We start from the raw sequence: 11,599 nt of genomic DNA on the forward strand, positions 1-11,599 counted from the left end.
AAAACAAACAAACAAGCAAACCTTGAAATAATATTAGAAGCAAAACATCCTATCACTAGGGAGAGAGTAAAAAGAGAAATAAAAGTACAAATGGGAAAAAATAGGATGGAAGAAAACACACAGGAATCATAACAATGAATGTGAATGGTATGAACTCTCCCGTGAAATGGAAGCAGATAGAGTGGATTAAACACATTTGAAACAGAGAGCTACAAAAAGAGTAAAGGTAAAAGACTAGAGCAGAACCTATTATGCTTCACCTGGAGTGAAAAAGAAAAGAAAAAGCAGGTGAGGAATCCTGATCTCAGACAAAGCAAAAGCAAAAAATAGACCTAATTAAAAGAGATAAGGAAGGAAACTACATCTTGCTAAAAGGTACCAAAGACAGTGAAATAATATCAATACTAAGCATATATGCACCAAGTAGTATAGCTTTCAGTTTCTTAGAGGAGTAGTTAAGTGAGTTACAGAAAAAAATAGACAGCAAAATTATACTAGTGGCAGACCTCAACCTTCACCTCTCAGAACTGGGTAAATCTGACCACAAAATGAACAAGAAAGAAGTTAAAGAGGTAAATAGAATTTTAAAAAAGTTAGATATGATAAACCTCTGGAGAAAATGGAATGGTGATAGAGAGGATTATGCCTTTTTCTCAGTGGTACATGGCACTTACACAAAACTTGGCCATGTCTTAGGGCACAAATACATCATAATGACATGCAGAAAGGCAGAGATATTAATCACATCCTTTTCAGGCCATGATGCAATAAAAATTCTGTATAATAAAGGGCCATGGAGAGATAGATGAAAAACAATCTAATCTAATAGATTAAAAATGATCTAATCCTATAGAATGAGTGGGTCCGACCACAAATCACAGAAACAATCGATCATTGCACCAAAGAGAATCACAGTAAAGAGACAACATACTAAAATTTTTGGGATATAGCCAAAGCAGTACTTAAGGGAAATTTTATTTCTCTAAATGCTTATATGAATAAAATAGAGAAAGAGGAAATCAATGAACTGGATGTAGAAGTAAAAAAGCTAGAAAAAGAACAAATTAAAAGTTCCCAATTAAATATCAAATTACAAATTCTGAAACTCAAAGGAGAGCTCAACAAAATGGAAAGTAAGAAAACTATTGGACTAATAAATAAAACTAGGAACTGGCTTTATGAAAAAAAAACAATAAGATAGATAAACCTTTGGTTAATTTGGTTAAAAAAAAAACAAAAAAGAAAAACAAATTGCCAGTATCAAAGACAAAAAGGGTGAATTCACCACCAATTAAGAGGAAATTAAAGCAATAATTAGAAACTATTTTACCCAATAGTATGCCAATAAATCTGACAACCTAAGTGAAATGGATGAATATTTACCAAAAAAAAATAAATTGTCCAGATTAACAGAAGAGTATATAAAATACTTAACCCTATTTTAGAAGAAAGAACGTGAATATGTTATCAGTGAAATCTCTAAAAAAAATCCCCAGATTACATTATATAGAGGGATTATTGAGGCACAGTATTAAACCTCCAGCCCTTGCAGTGGGAAGTCATTTGCAGTAATGTAAGTAAGTGACTCTGCCAGTGGCAGTGGTGGCTGTTATAGTAGCAGCAGTGGTAGCAAGAACAACTATAGCAACCTTGTTGGCATCCTCGGAGGCCGGAGCTGCAGCAGGGATGGTGTGATAGTGCTAGTATAACAGGCTTCCCACTGAAAAGGCATCAGCAACCTCATTTTTTCCTTCCTTCTTCTCTCCCCTCTGATGCACAATGGCTGACCAGCTGACCAAGGAGCAGATTGCTGAATTCTAGGAAGCCTTCTCCCTATTTGACAAAGATGTCGATGGTACCATCATGACAAAAGAACTTGAACTGTCATGATGAGGTCATTGGGTCAAAATCCAACAGAAGCAGAAGTACAGGATATGATCAATGAGGTGGATACTGATGGTAATGGCACTATTGACTTTTCTAAATTTTTTACCACGATGGCTAGAAAAATGAAAGATACAGACAGTGAAGAAGAAATCTGTGAGGCATTCCTAGTCTTTGACAAGGATGGCAATAGTTACATCAGTGCAGCAGAACTGTCATGTAATGACAAATTTAGAAGAAAGACTAAAAGATGAAGAAGAAGACAAAACGATCAGATTGTTGATGGAGATGGACAAGTCACCTATGAAGAATTTGTACAGATGATGACTGCAAAACGAAGACCTCCTCTCAACTCCCCGCTGCCATGAATCAAATTGAATCTTTTACTTACCTCTTGCAAAAAAAGAATTCATTTATTCATTCTGTTTCTGTATAGAAAAACTGAATGTCAAAAGTACCTTCTGTACACACACACACACACACACACACACACACACACACACACACATACACAGACTACATATATTGGTTGGTGGTCCTGTCCCCAAATATCAAGTTATGTACCAGTTTTGGAATTTAAGTACTTGTACTACTACCTTAAATGCTAAGGAAGCACTTAGTGAACTCTCCTTAAAGTCCCATTTGCTAATGATTATTACACTGTTTGGACTGTCCAGTTTTTCATGCATGCAGTTTGACAATTGAGCACAGTCAGACATTTGTATTAAAAAAAAAGAAAAACAAAAAATCAAAATTAAAAAATGTACCATGTGGGTTATCTAGTGCAATTTGTTAGTATAAATTGTCAGAGCTGGTTTACTTAAAAAAAAGTAAATAAAATAAAGTAAAATTGGTTTTACTTCAAGATGGTATGCAGCAAAATGGTTGAAGGATGCAGAATTTCAAGATGTAGCCTTAATGGTGGTTCTTATGTACTTAAGTGTACTCCAACACTAATGGTGATCTTAATGGTGATCTCAAACTCTGGAGGGCATGTCTGTGTTTCTATTGGTTTAGTAGCATTGTCTGCATTATACTTCAGTGAAAGGGATGTCAGACTGTTACAATTCACACAAAATTTTTGAAAAGAAACCTTCACCAATTGAGCATCTTTGGATTCTATATATTTTTAAAACCTTCTTACCATGACTTGGAGCTGGCAGAATAAGCTGTGGACTTCAGCACAACTATCAACATTGCTGTTCAAGATATTACAATTTATGTCCATTCCAAGTTGTATATGCTAGTCTTTTTTTCCTAATAAAAGACTATTAACTTTAAAAAATTCACAGGACTAGATGAATTTACAAGTGAATGCTACCGAACATTTAAAGAACAATTAATTCAAATACTATGTAAACTATTAAGAAAAATAGATGGAGTTCTATCAAACTCATTTTATGACATAAATATAGTGCTGATACCTAAACCAGGAAGAACCAAAACAGAGAAAGAAAAATATAGACCCATTTCCCTAATGAATATTGATGCAAAACTTTTAAATAAAATATTAGCAAAGAGATTTTAGCAGTTTGTTATGAGGCTAATACACTATAACCAGGTGAGATTTATACCAAAAATGTAGGATTGGTTTAATATTAGGAAAACTATCAGCATAAATAACCATATCAAAAATGAACAGAAATCATATTTATCTTAATTGATACAGAAAAAAAAACTTTTGACAAAATACAGCACCCATTCCTATTAAAACACTAGAGAGTATAGGAATAAATGGAATTTTCCTAAAAACCATAAGTAGTATCTATCTAAAACTGTCAGCAAGCATATATGTAATGGGGATAAGCTAGAAGATTTCCCAATAAGATCAGGGGTGAAAAAGGATGCCCATTATCACCAATATTATTCAGTATTGTTCTAGAAATGTTAGCTTTAGCAATAATATAAGAAAAAGAAATTGAAGGGATTAGAGTAAAGCAATGAGGAAACAAAACTATCCCTTTTTGCAGATGACATGATGTTATATTTAAAGAATCTTAGAGGATCAACTAAAAAAATTCTTGAAATAATTTACAACTTTTGCAAAGTTGAAAGATATAAAACAAACCCACATAAATGATCAGTATTTCTGTATATTACCAGCAAAGCTCATAAAGAAGAAATAGAAAGAGAAATTTCACTTAAAATAACCATAAAAAAATATAAAGTATTTGGGAGTCTACCTGCCGAGACAAACCCAGGAATTACATGAACAGAATTACAAAACACTTTTCACACAAATAAAATTAGATTGCTCATGGGTAGACTGAGCTAATATAATAAAAATGACAATTCTACCTAAATTAATTTATTCAATGTCATGCCCATCAAACTATCAAAAATATTTGATAGAATTAGAAAAAATAATGACAAACTTCATCTGGAGGAACAAAAGGTCAAGAATATCAAGAGAATTAATGAAAAAAAGAGGAAGGTTGACTAGCTGTACCTTATGTAAAACTATATTATAAAGCAAAAATCATCAAAACTATTTGGTACTGCCCATCAATTGGGGAATGGCTGAATAAGTTGTGGCATATGCATGTTATGGAATACTATTGTGGTATAAGAAACGAGGAGCAAATGGACTTCATATTTACCTGGAAAGGCTTATATGATCTGATACTGAGTGAGAAATGTAGCACCAGGAGAAATTTGTACACAATTACAGACACAACATATGTGTGATGACCAACTTTGATAGAAAAATATCAGGTTGTTTGCTTCAATCTGGATTCAAACTCAGTTCTTTCTAGTTCTTTCTCTGGATGTAGACATCTCTCTCCATCACGAGTCTTTTGGGATTGACTTATATCACTGCATTGCTGATAAAGTTAAAATGGGTACATGTAAATGGGTACATTTACACATAAAAGTTGATACCATAAGCAAGTTAGGAGAGAAAGGAATAGTTTACCTGTCAGATCTAAGGAGAAGGGAAAAATTTATGACCAAACAAGAGATAGAAAACATTATTAAATGCAAAATGGATAATTTTGATTATGTTAACACGGTTTTTGCACAAACAAAACCAGTGCAACCAAGATTAGAAGGAAAGCAGAAAACTGGGAAACAATTTTTATTGCAAGTGTCTTTGATAAAGGCCTCATTTCTCAAATACATAGGGAATTGAGTCAGATTTATAGGAATACAAGTCATTTCCCAATTGATAAATGATCAAAGAATATGAACAGGCAGTTTTCAGAGAAAGAAATTAAAGCTATTTGTAGTCGTGAGAAAAAATGCTTTAAATCACTATTGATTAGAGAAATGCAAATTAAAACAGCTCTAAGGTACTACCTCATACCTATCTGATTAGATAATATGATGTCAAAGAAAAATAATGAATATTAGAGAAGATGTGGGAAAATTGGAACCCTAATGCATTATTGGTAGAGTTGTAAACTGATCCAATCATTCTAGAGAGCAATTTGAAACAATGCCCAAAGGGCTATAAAACTGCATATCTTTTGACCTAGTAATACCCTTATTAGGTCTGTATCCCAAAGAGATCATAAAAGATAGGAAAGGATCCACATATACAAAAATATTTATAGCAGCTCTTTTTGTAGTGGCAATAATATTGGCTACTGATGGGATGCCCATAAATTGGAGAATGGCTGAACAAGTTGTGGCATATGAATGTAATGGAATACTATTTTCTGGTAAGAAATTATGAGTGGCCAAATTTCAGAAAAACCTGGAAGATTTACATGAACTGATACTGAGTAAAGTGAGCAGAGAACCAGGGGAACATTGTACACAGTAACAGCAACATAATATGATGATCAGCCATGATAGACTTAGCTCTTCTCAGCAATACAGTGATCCAAGACAGTTCCAAAATATTCATGATGGAAAATTTTATCCACATCCAAAGGAAGAACTGTGGAGTCTGAATGTAGATCAAAGCATTCAATTTTCACTTTTCATTTTGTTTTCTTTTAGTTTGTTTTTTTCTTGTGTTTTTTTTTTTGCTTTTGTTCTGATTCTTTCACAACATGACTAATGTGAAAATATGTTTTATATCATTGTGCATGTATAATGTATATCAGATTGCTTGCTGTCTTGGGGAGAGGGGAAGGGAGGAAAGCAGAAAAATTTGGAACTCAAAATCTTACAAAAATGAATCTTGAAAACTATCTTTACATGTAATTGGAAAAAAATAAAATACTATTGAGTGGAAAAAATTGAAACAAAAATAAAGAAAAGAAATAATATTAGGTAGCTGTCATAATTAGAGCTTCTGGTGGCATTCCTACTTCTAATTCATACCATGTAAAACTAGTATGACCAGCTTTATAGGTTTGTGCTTCAGTGTCAGACTGTGAGGGTTTCTGCCTATTTCTCCTATAGCAATGGCAGCTGAAAACCCAACATGTGGAAGACATGAAGTCTGTACAGCTAGACTAATTAAGAAGAGCAAGTATGTGGGTAGGGACAGGGTAGGAGTGGGCAGAAGATATAGACATAGTAGAGCTGGCTAGAGAGGAAAGAGCTTCTGTCCCCAAGGGAAAGGGGCTAGGAACCCAGTGAAATTTAATCTTCTTCCTCTAAGTTTATTCAGGACATTGACTTGCTTTGGATCCCCATATAAAGATACTGAGGATGCCCAGCCTCAGAGATCTATGAAGTAGGGGACGGGAAAGAGGACAAAGACTGTGGAGGAATACCAGAGTTAAGCTATTGGAAATAATTGAGCTAGTATGCTTACAATTCCTGCTTTTTCACAATCACCTGATGCAAAGTAAATTTTGTTATAGCCTCTCATTTTCATTCTGCATGGGTCTTTATTTTTAGATGATGTTTTGAATGCAGAATTTTTTTTCCTTACCCATTCTGCTACTCTCCTTCTTTTTATTGGATTATCCACTTACTGTTGAGGTTATGATTATTAGGCTTGTGTATTCCTCCATTTATTTCTTTTGTGTTGATTTTTATCCACTTCCTTTAAAAATTAGCTCTCAGTCCATGTGATTAGCTTTGTTTATATTGTTTTGATTGTAGTCTGTTTCCAAGATTTTCTTACTTATTCCTATTTATCTATGCATTTAAATTTATTAAATTATTCATCTCTCTCACACATCTTGTACTTTCCTTTCTTCCTTCTTTTACTCTCCCTTTGTCCATTCCTTCACAGAACTTTTCCTGAGAAGCCATAAATTACTTTGTCCTTCTTCTTATTTCACTACCTTTCCACTCTATTCTGAATTCTATTCCCTGATTCTCTTGTTTACTTTACTGTCTTTTTTTTCCATATGATGTAGTGCTTCTAGCTATTATTATGCCAATTTTGCAGATGAGGAAATTGGGGCTTAACCTGGGTGACATAGCTAGCAAGTGTCTGAGTCAGATCTTTTTGACTCCAAGTCTTGTTCTTTATTAACCATACCACCCATCAGTCTATGTAAATCTAAAGTACAAATAAGAAATCCAAATATATTAAAAAAAGACAAATACTAGATATATACTTTTTAGATAACAAACTAAAGTTGTAATTAATCAAAGTAACAAAAGCAAAAGATATAGACCACAATGGAGACTTAATAATGACCTTCTGAATAGAGTAACAATTAATAACTATGTTAAAGAAAATGATAATGAACTACAAATAAAGCTGGGAAAATATATCTCTGAGGGGAAAATATTTATCTCTGAAAACATACCTCAAGAGGTTTAATAAACTCAGCATGCAGTTGTAAAAAGTAGAGGATCAACACATTAACACAAAAGAGGAAATCTTGCAAGTTAAAGTAGAAATAGATAAAATGGAAGATAGACTAGAAATGCTAAAACTAAATGTTGACATTTTAGAAAGACTAGCAAAATTGATAAACCTCCAGCTAATTTAATAAAAAAGAGAAAAATCAAGCCATAGCAATAAAAAGAATGAGGTAAAATCACAATAAATAAGGAAATAAAAAAAGAATTACCAGATCCTACTATGCATAATTACATGCTAGTAACATTAAGCATTTAAAGGAAATGAATAACTTATCTACAAACGTGACACATTATGAAATGAAATCTTAAAGAGTCCGCACTAGGGAGATCAAATAGAACAAATGATAAGAAAACTATAAAACAAAAACTAACAAAAATACCTTTATCCACCTAAACTTACAAAATCTCTCAAACATGTAAAGAGCAATGGACAGATATGCACAAAAATTATTCTCAGGAATGGTAAAGAAACATTTTACTTTGTATGAGACAACTATATTCCTCATACCTAAACCAAGAAGGAATAGAGCAAGGAAAGAGCCATGGACTACTATCATTAATGAATATTGATTTAAAATTCAGTGAATGAATCACTAACCATTTACTAGTTGCCTACTATGTGCCAGGGACTGTACAAGGTACTGGGGATACAAATAAAAGAAATAAAAGTCTTTGATCTTAAGCTTGTATTCCAAATTTTGATTTGGAATTTGATTTGATTTAATTTACTTCTTAATAAAATTCTAGTGAAAAGACTGTGGCATTATATTAAAAATAAAATTATTCACTGTGATCAAGTTGGATTTAGGCCAGGGACACAAGGAGAGTTCAACATTAGCAAAACAGGGGCGGCTAGGTGGCACAGTGAATAGAGTACTGTCCCTGGAGTCAGGAGAACCTGAATTCAAAACTGGCCTCAGACACAACACTTACTAGCCCTGTGACCTTGGGCAAGTCACTTAGCCCCAATTGCTCTGCCTTCCCCCCTCCAAAAAAAAAATTAGAAAAACAGTTAGCAGAAGTAATCACACCAAAATGAAAACATCATAAACTACATTATTATATCAATAGATGCAGGAGGAGGTCTTTGCCCAAGTAGAACACTCATGTATGATAAAGACTATAAAAGCATAGGCAATATATACCTCATTAAAGCTCACTCTACTATGCCTGCAACGTCAAAGCCTACATTATTTACAATGGGAAAGCACAGCTCTGTCTTTGCTCAGTGTTCTGGAATGGCCTCCCCTCTCTGCCCTATTTATCCAAATACTATATACTTTAATGCCTAACTTAAGTCCAACTTCTCCATATGATTTTCCTTGACTATTCTAGTCTCTTCTGTAGTCACCCTCATATGAACTCCTTTAGCATACAGGTGCCGTACCACATCAGTCAATTTTGTATTGAAGAAGCAGGACAGCATTATGGTAAAAGTAATGGACCTATATGCAGGAAGAATTGAGTTTAAATCCTGCCTTGGACACTTAATAACTGTTTGGCCTTGGATAAGCCAATCAGCCTATTTCCTGCAAAATGGTGACAATAACAGCACTTACCTCATAAGGTTTTTGTGAAGATTAAGTGGAAAGACATATAGAAGTCATTTTGTGAGCCTTAAAACTTTATAGAGATATTAGTCATTATTTTTAACGATATATGCCTTTATAGTGTTTAAGTTTTTTTTACTTCTTTGTTTTTTCTCTCCAACTAGAATGTGAGCTACTGGAAGGCAGGGGTTATTTGATCATTCTTCATATCCTTTGTAATACCTAATAGTGCTGAGTACACAGTAAGCATTCAATAAATACTCATAGGTTGATTGACCTGCCTAATTGTCTAATCTGCCAGTTGAAGCAATGGGCTCCCATAAATCTCTGTGTGGGAGTCCAATGCAAGCTAATCTGGAGGCAGGTTTGGAGGGAACACATCTGCCCTGAGCAGTGGATCTCTGTGTGGTTACCTTACTCCTGTTTCCTGCACATCTACATCAGCAGTTCAGACACTTGCTAATTGTATAATAGCAATGCAAATCAGTGATCCATTCTGGGCTTCATGTTCCTCATCTGTCAAAGGAGGGGATTGGGCTAAGTGACATCTAAGGATACTTTGTGCTTTATATATGTGACCCTATGGCCTTATATACATTTACCTAGGAGAGAGAATTGTTATGATTCTCAGTGGTCTCTCTACATCACGGGTCCACTCTTTGACTTTCTCACCAGAAAAAGGGAGATGGTAGAACATGAGAGGAGCTGCTAGTAATAATTTTAGGTTGTTGTTGGAGTCTTGGGTCATTGTTTGAATGCAAAGGAACTGACTCCCCATTTGTGCGAGGGAGAAGCAAGGTTAATATGTTCAATGAATCTCAGATCCTGAAGCAGCCAGGCTTCTCTAGATATCTCATTTTTGCTCACTTACTTTCTCTGCCACCAGAGAATCATCTTGTAAATTATTGCCTGGAACAGGGCTTAGGAGCCTTTGGCATGAGTGCAAGGACATTGAGACAGATGTTGACACTCATTTCCACCTATGACTTCATGTAGCTCATTCCGTTCTCTCTTCTCTTTATAAGCATAAATTGAAAGAGCCTTCACTTTTTTTTTTGCAATATTTGTGTTTATATGTGCCACTTAATAGCTCTGTGACCATAGGGGAATTACTTAAATGTTCTCAGTCTCAGGTGTCTTATCCGTAAAATGGGGACTATGCTTACTGCCTCATAGGGTTGTTATAAAGATAAAATGAGATAATATCTATAAAGTCCTTTGAAAACTGTACTATGCAAATACAAAACCAAAGTACCAATTAATTAAGACTTATTTATTAAGTACCTGCTCTTGCTATGATACCATGAGAAAAGTGAAACAGTCCCAGCCCTCACACTTACTATCTAATAAAGGAAATATCATGAATGCCTATGTTGGTTGGTTGTTTGTCTTTCATTCTTAAAGAGGGCCAAAATGTTAGAGTCGTGTTACAATGTGTCTGACTGTAGCTGATTAGGCTAATATGAGCTCAGAATGCCCTACCACAGGTCAGACACAATTAGTCCATGTGACCATTTGGGGTAGATTCTCTAAATTTGTGCATCTCACATTTCTTTTGAACTACTTCAATTCTGCTTTGCTCATAGGACATAACAACCTTCATAGATGAGTGCATGCCATGCTGGGTGTTCCTATGCCAGTGTCTCCCAATCAATTCTAAACCCAGGTAAAGCTAAAATAAAGTTGCCTTGGAGTATAAGGCACTGACTGTTGAGGGGATCAAGAAAATCATGTGGAAGTTGACAGCAAAGTCCTGAAGGAAACCAAGGGTTCAAAAGGCAGAGGAGATAGAACATTCCAGAAAGCATTATTTCCCTCCTCTTGTACTCTTTCTTTCACTATCTCCTACTCAGGTTCTTCTTTACTCATGTCTTCAGCCTATCAGTGGAATAGATGGACATTGCTTAGTTTGGTAAGAAACTCTTAAGTTTAGAAAAATTGCTTCTCCTTGCACTGGGACCCATCCACCTAACCCGTTAATATGTCTCTTTGTCTTAGCTTCTTTCTGAGAAAAAGACTGGATTAGTGCTAATGTAGACCACTACTAGGTAGGCAACCATAGTTTTCCAAAGTACTTGGAATGCAGTATTTTGTCATGCTGATATACTCAACTTCTGTCTTCACATCCTGTAGTACCAGATGAACATCTTGGTGCTTTTCTGTCTTTGATAGCTCCATTAAAAAGTCAACATGGTCTAGTCACTAGATTCTGGTGGATAGAGGGCTGAGCTTGGAATCAAGAAGACCCAGGCCAGGATTCCTTTTCTGATACTATTTGTGTGACTTTGGAATTGATTTATCTGGAAATATATCTATTTGTTTTTGGTGATTAGGACAATTCACTTGAGGCTGGGGTGGGGGAAGGAGGAAAGAGAGAATTCCAGGGGATTTTGTGGAAGATTATGGAAGAGCTCACTTGGATTGCAGCCATAATGGTGGAA

At 34.8% G+C, this 11,599-nt stretch overlaps 1 pseudogene; it reads left to right on the forward strand.

The window, feature by feature from the left end:
• Positions 1-1,779: 1,779 nt before the first annotated feature.
• On the forward strand, positions 1,780-2,343 carry LOC138161133 (calmodulin-1-like; annotated as a pseudogene).
• The last annotated feature ends 9,256 nt before the right edge of the window (positions 2,344-11,599 follow it).

The sequence above is a fragment of the Petaurus breviceps genome, unplaced genomic scaffold, assembly GCF_028583685.1.
Source record: "Petaurus breviceps papuanus isolate PSGF00001 unplaced genomic scaffold, PetGlider_PUasm1.0 118, whole genome shotgun sequence".
NCBI classification, from domain to species: Eukaryota; Metazoa; Chordata; class Mammalia; order Diprotodontia; family Petauridae; genus Petaurus; species Petaurus breviceps.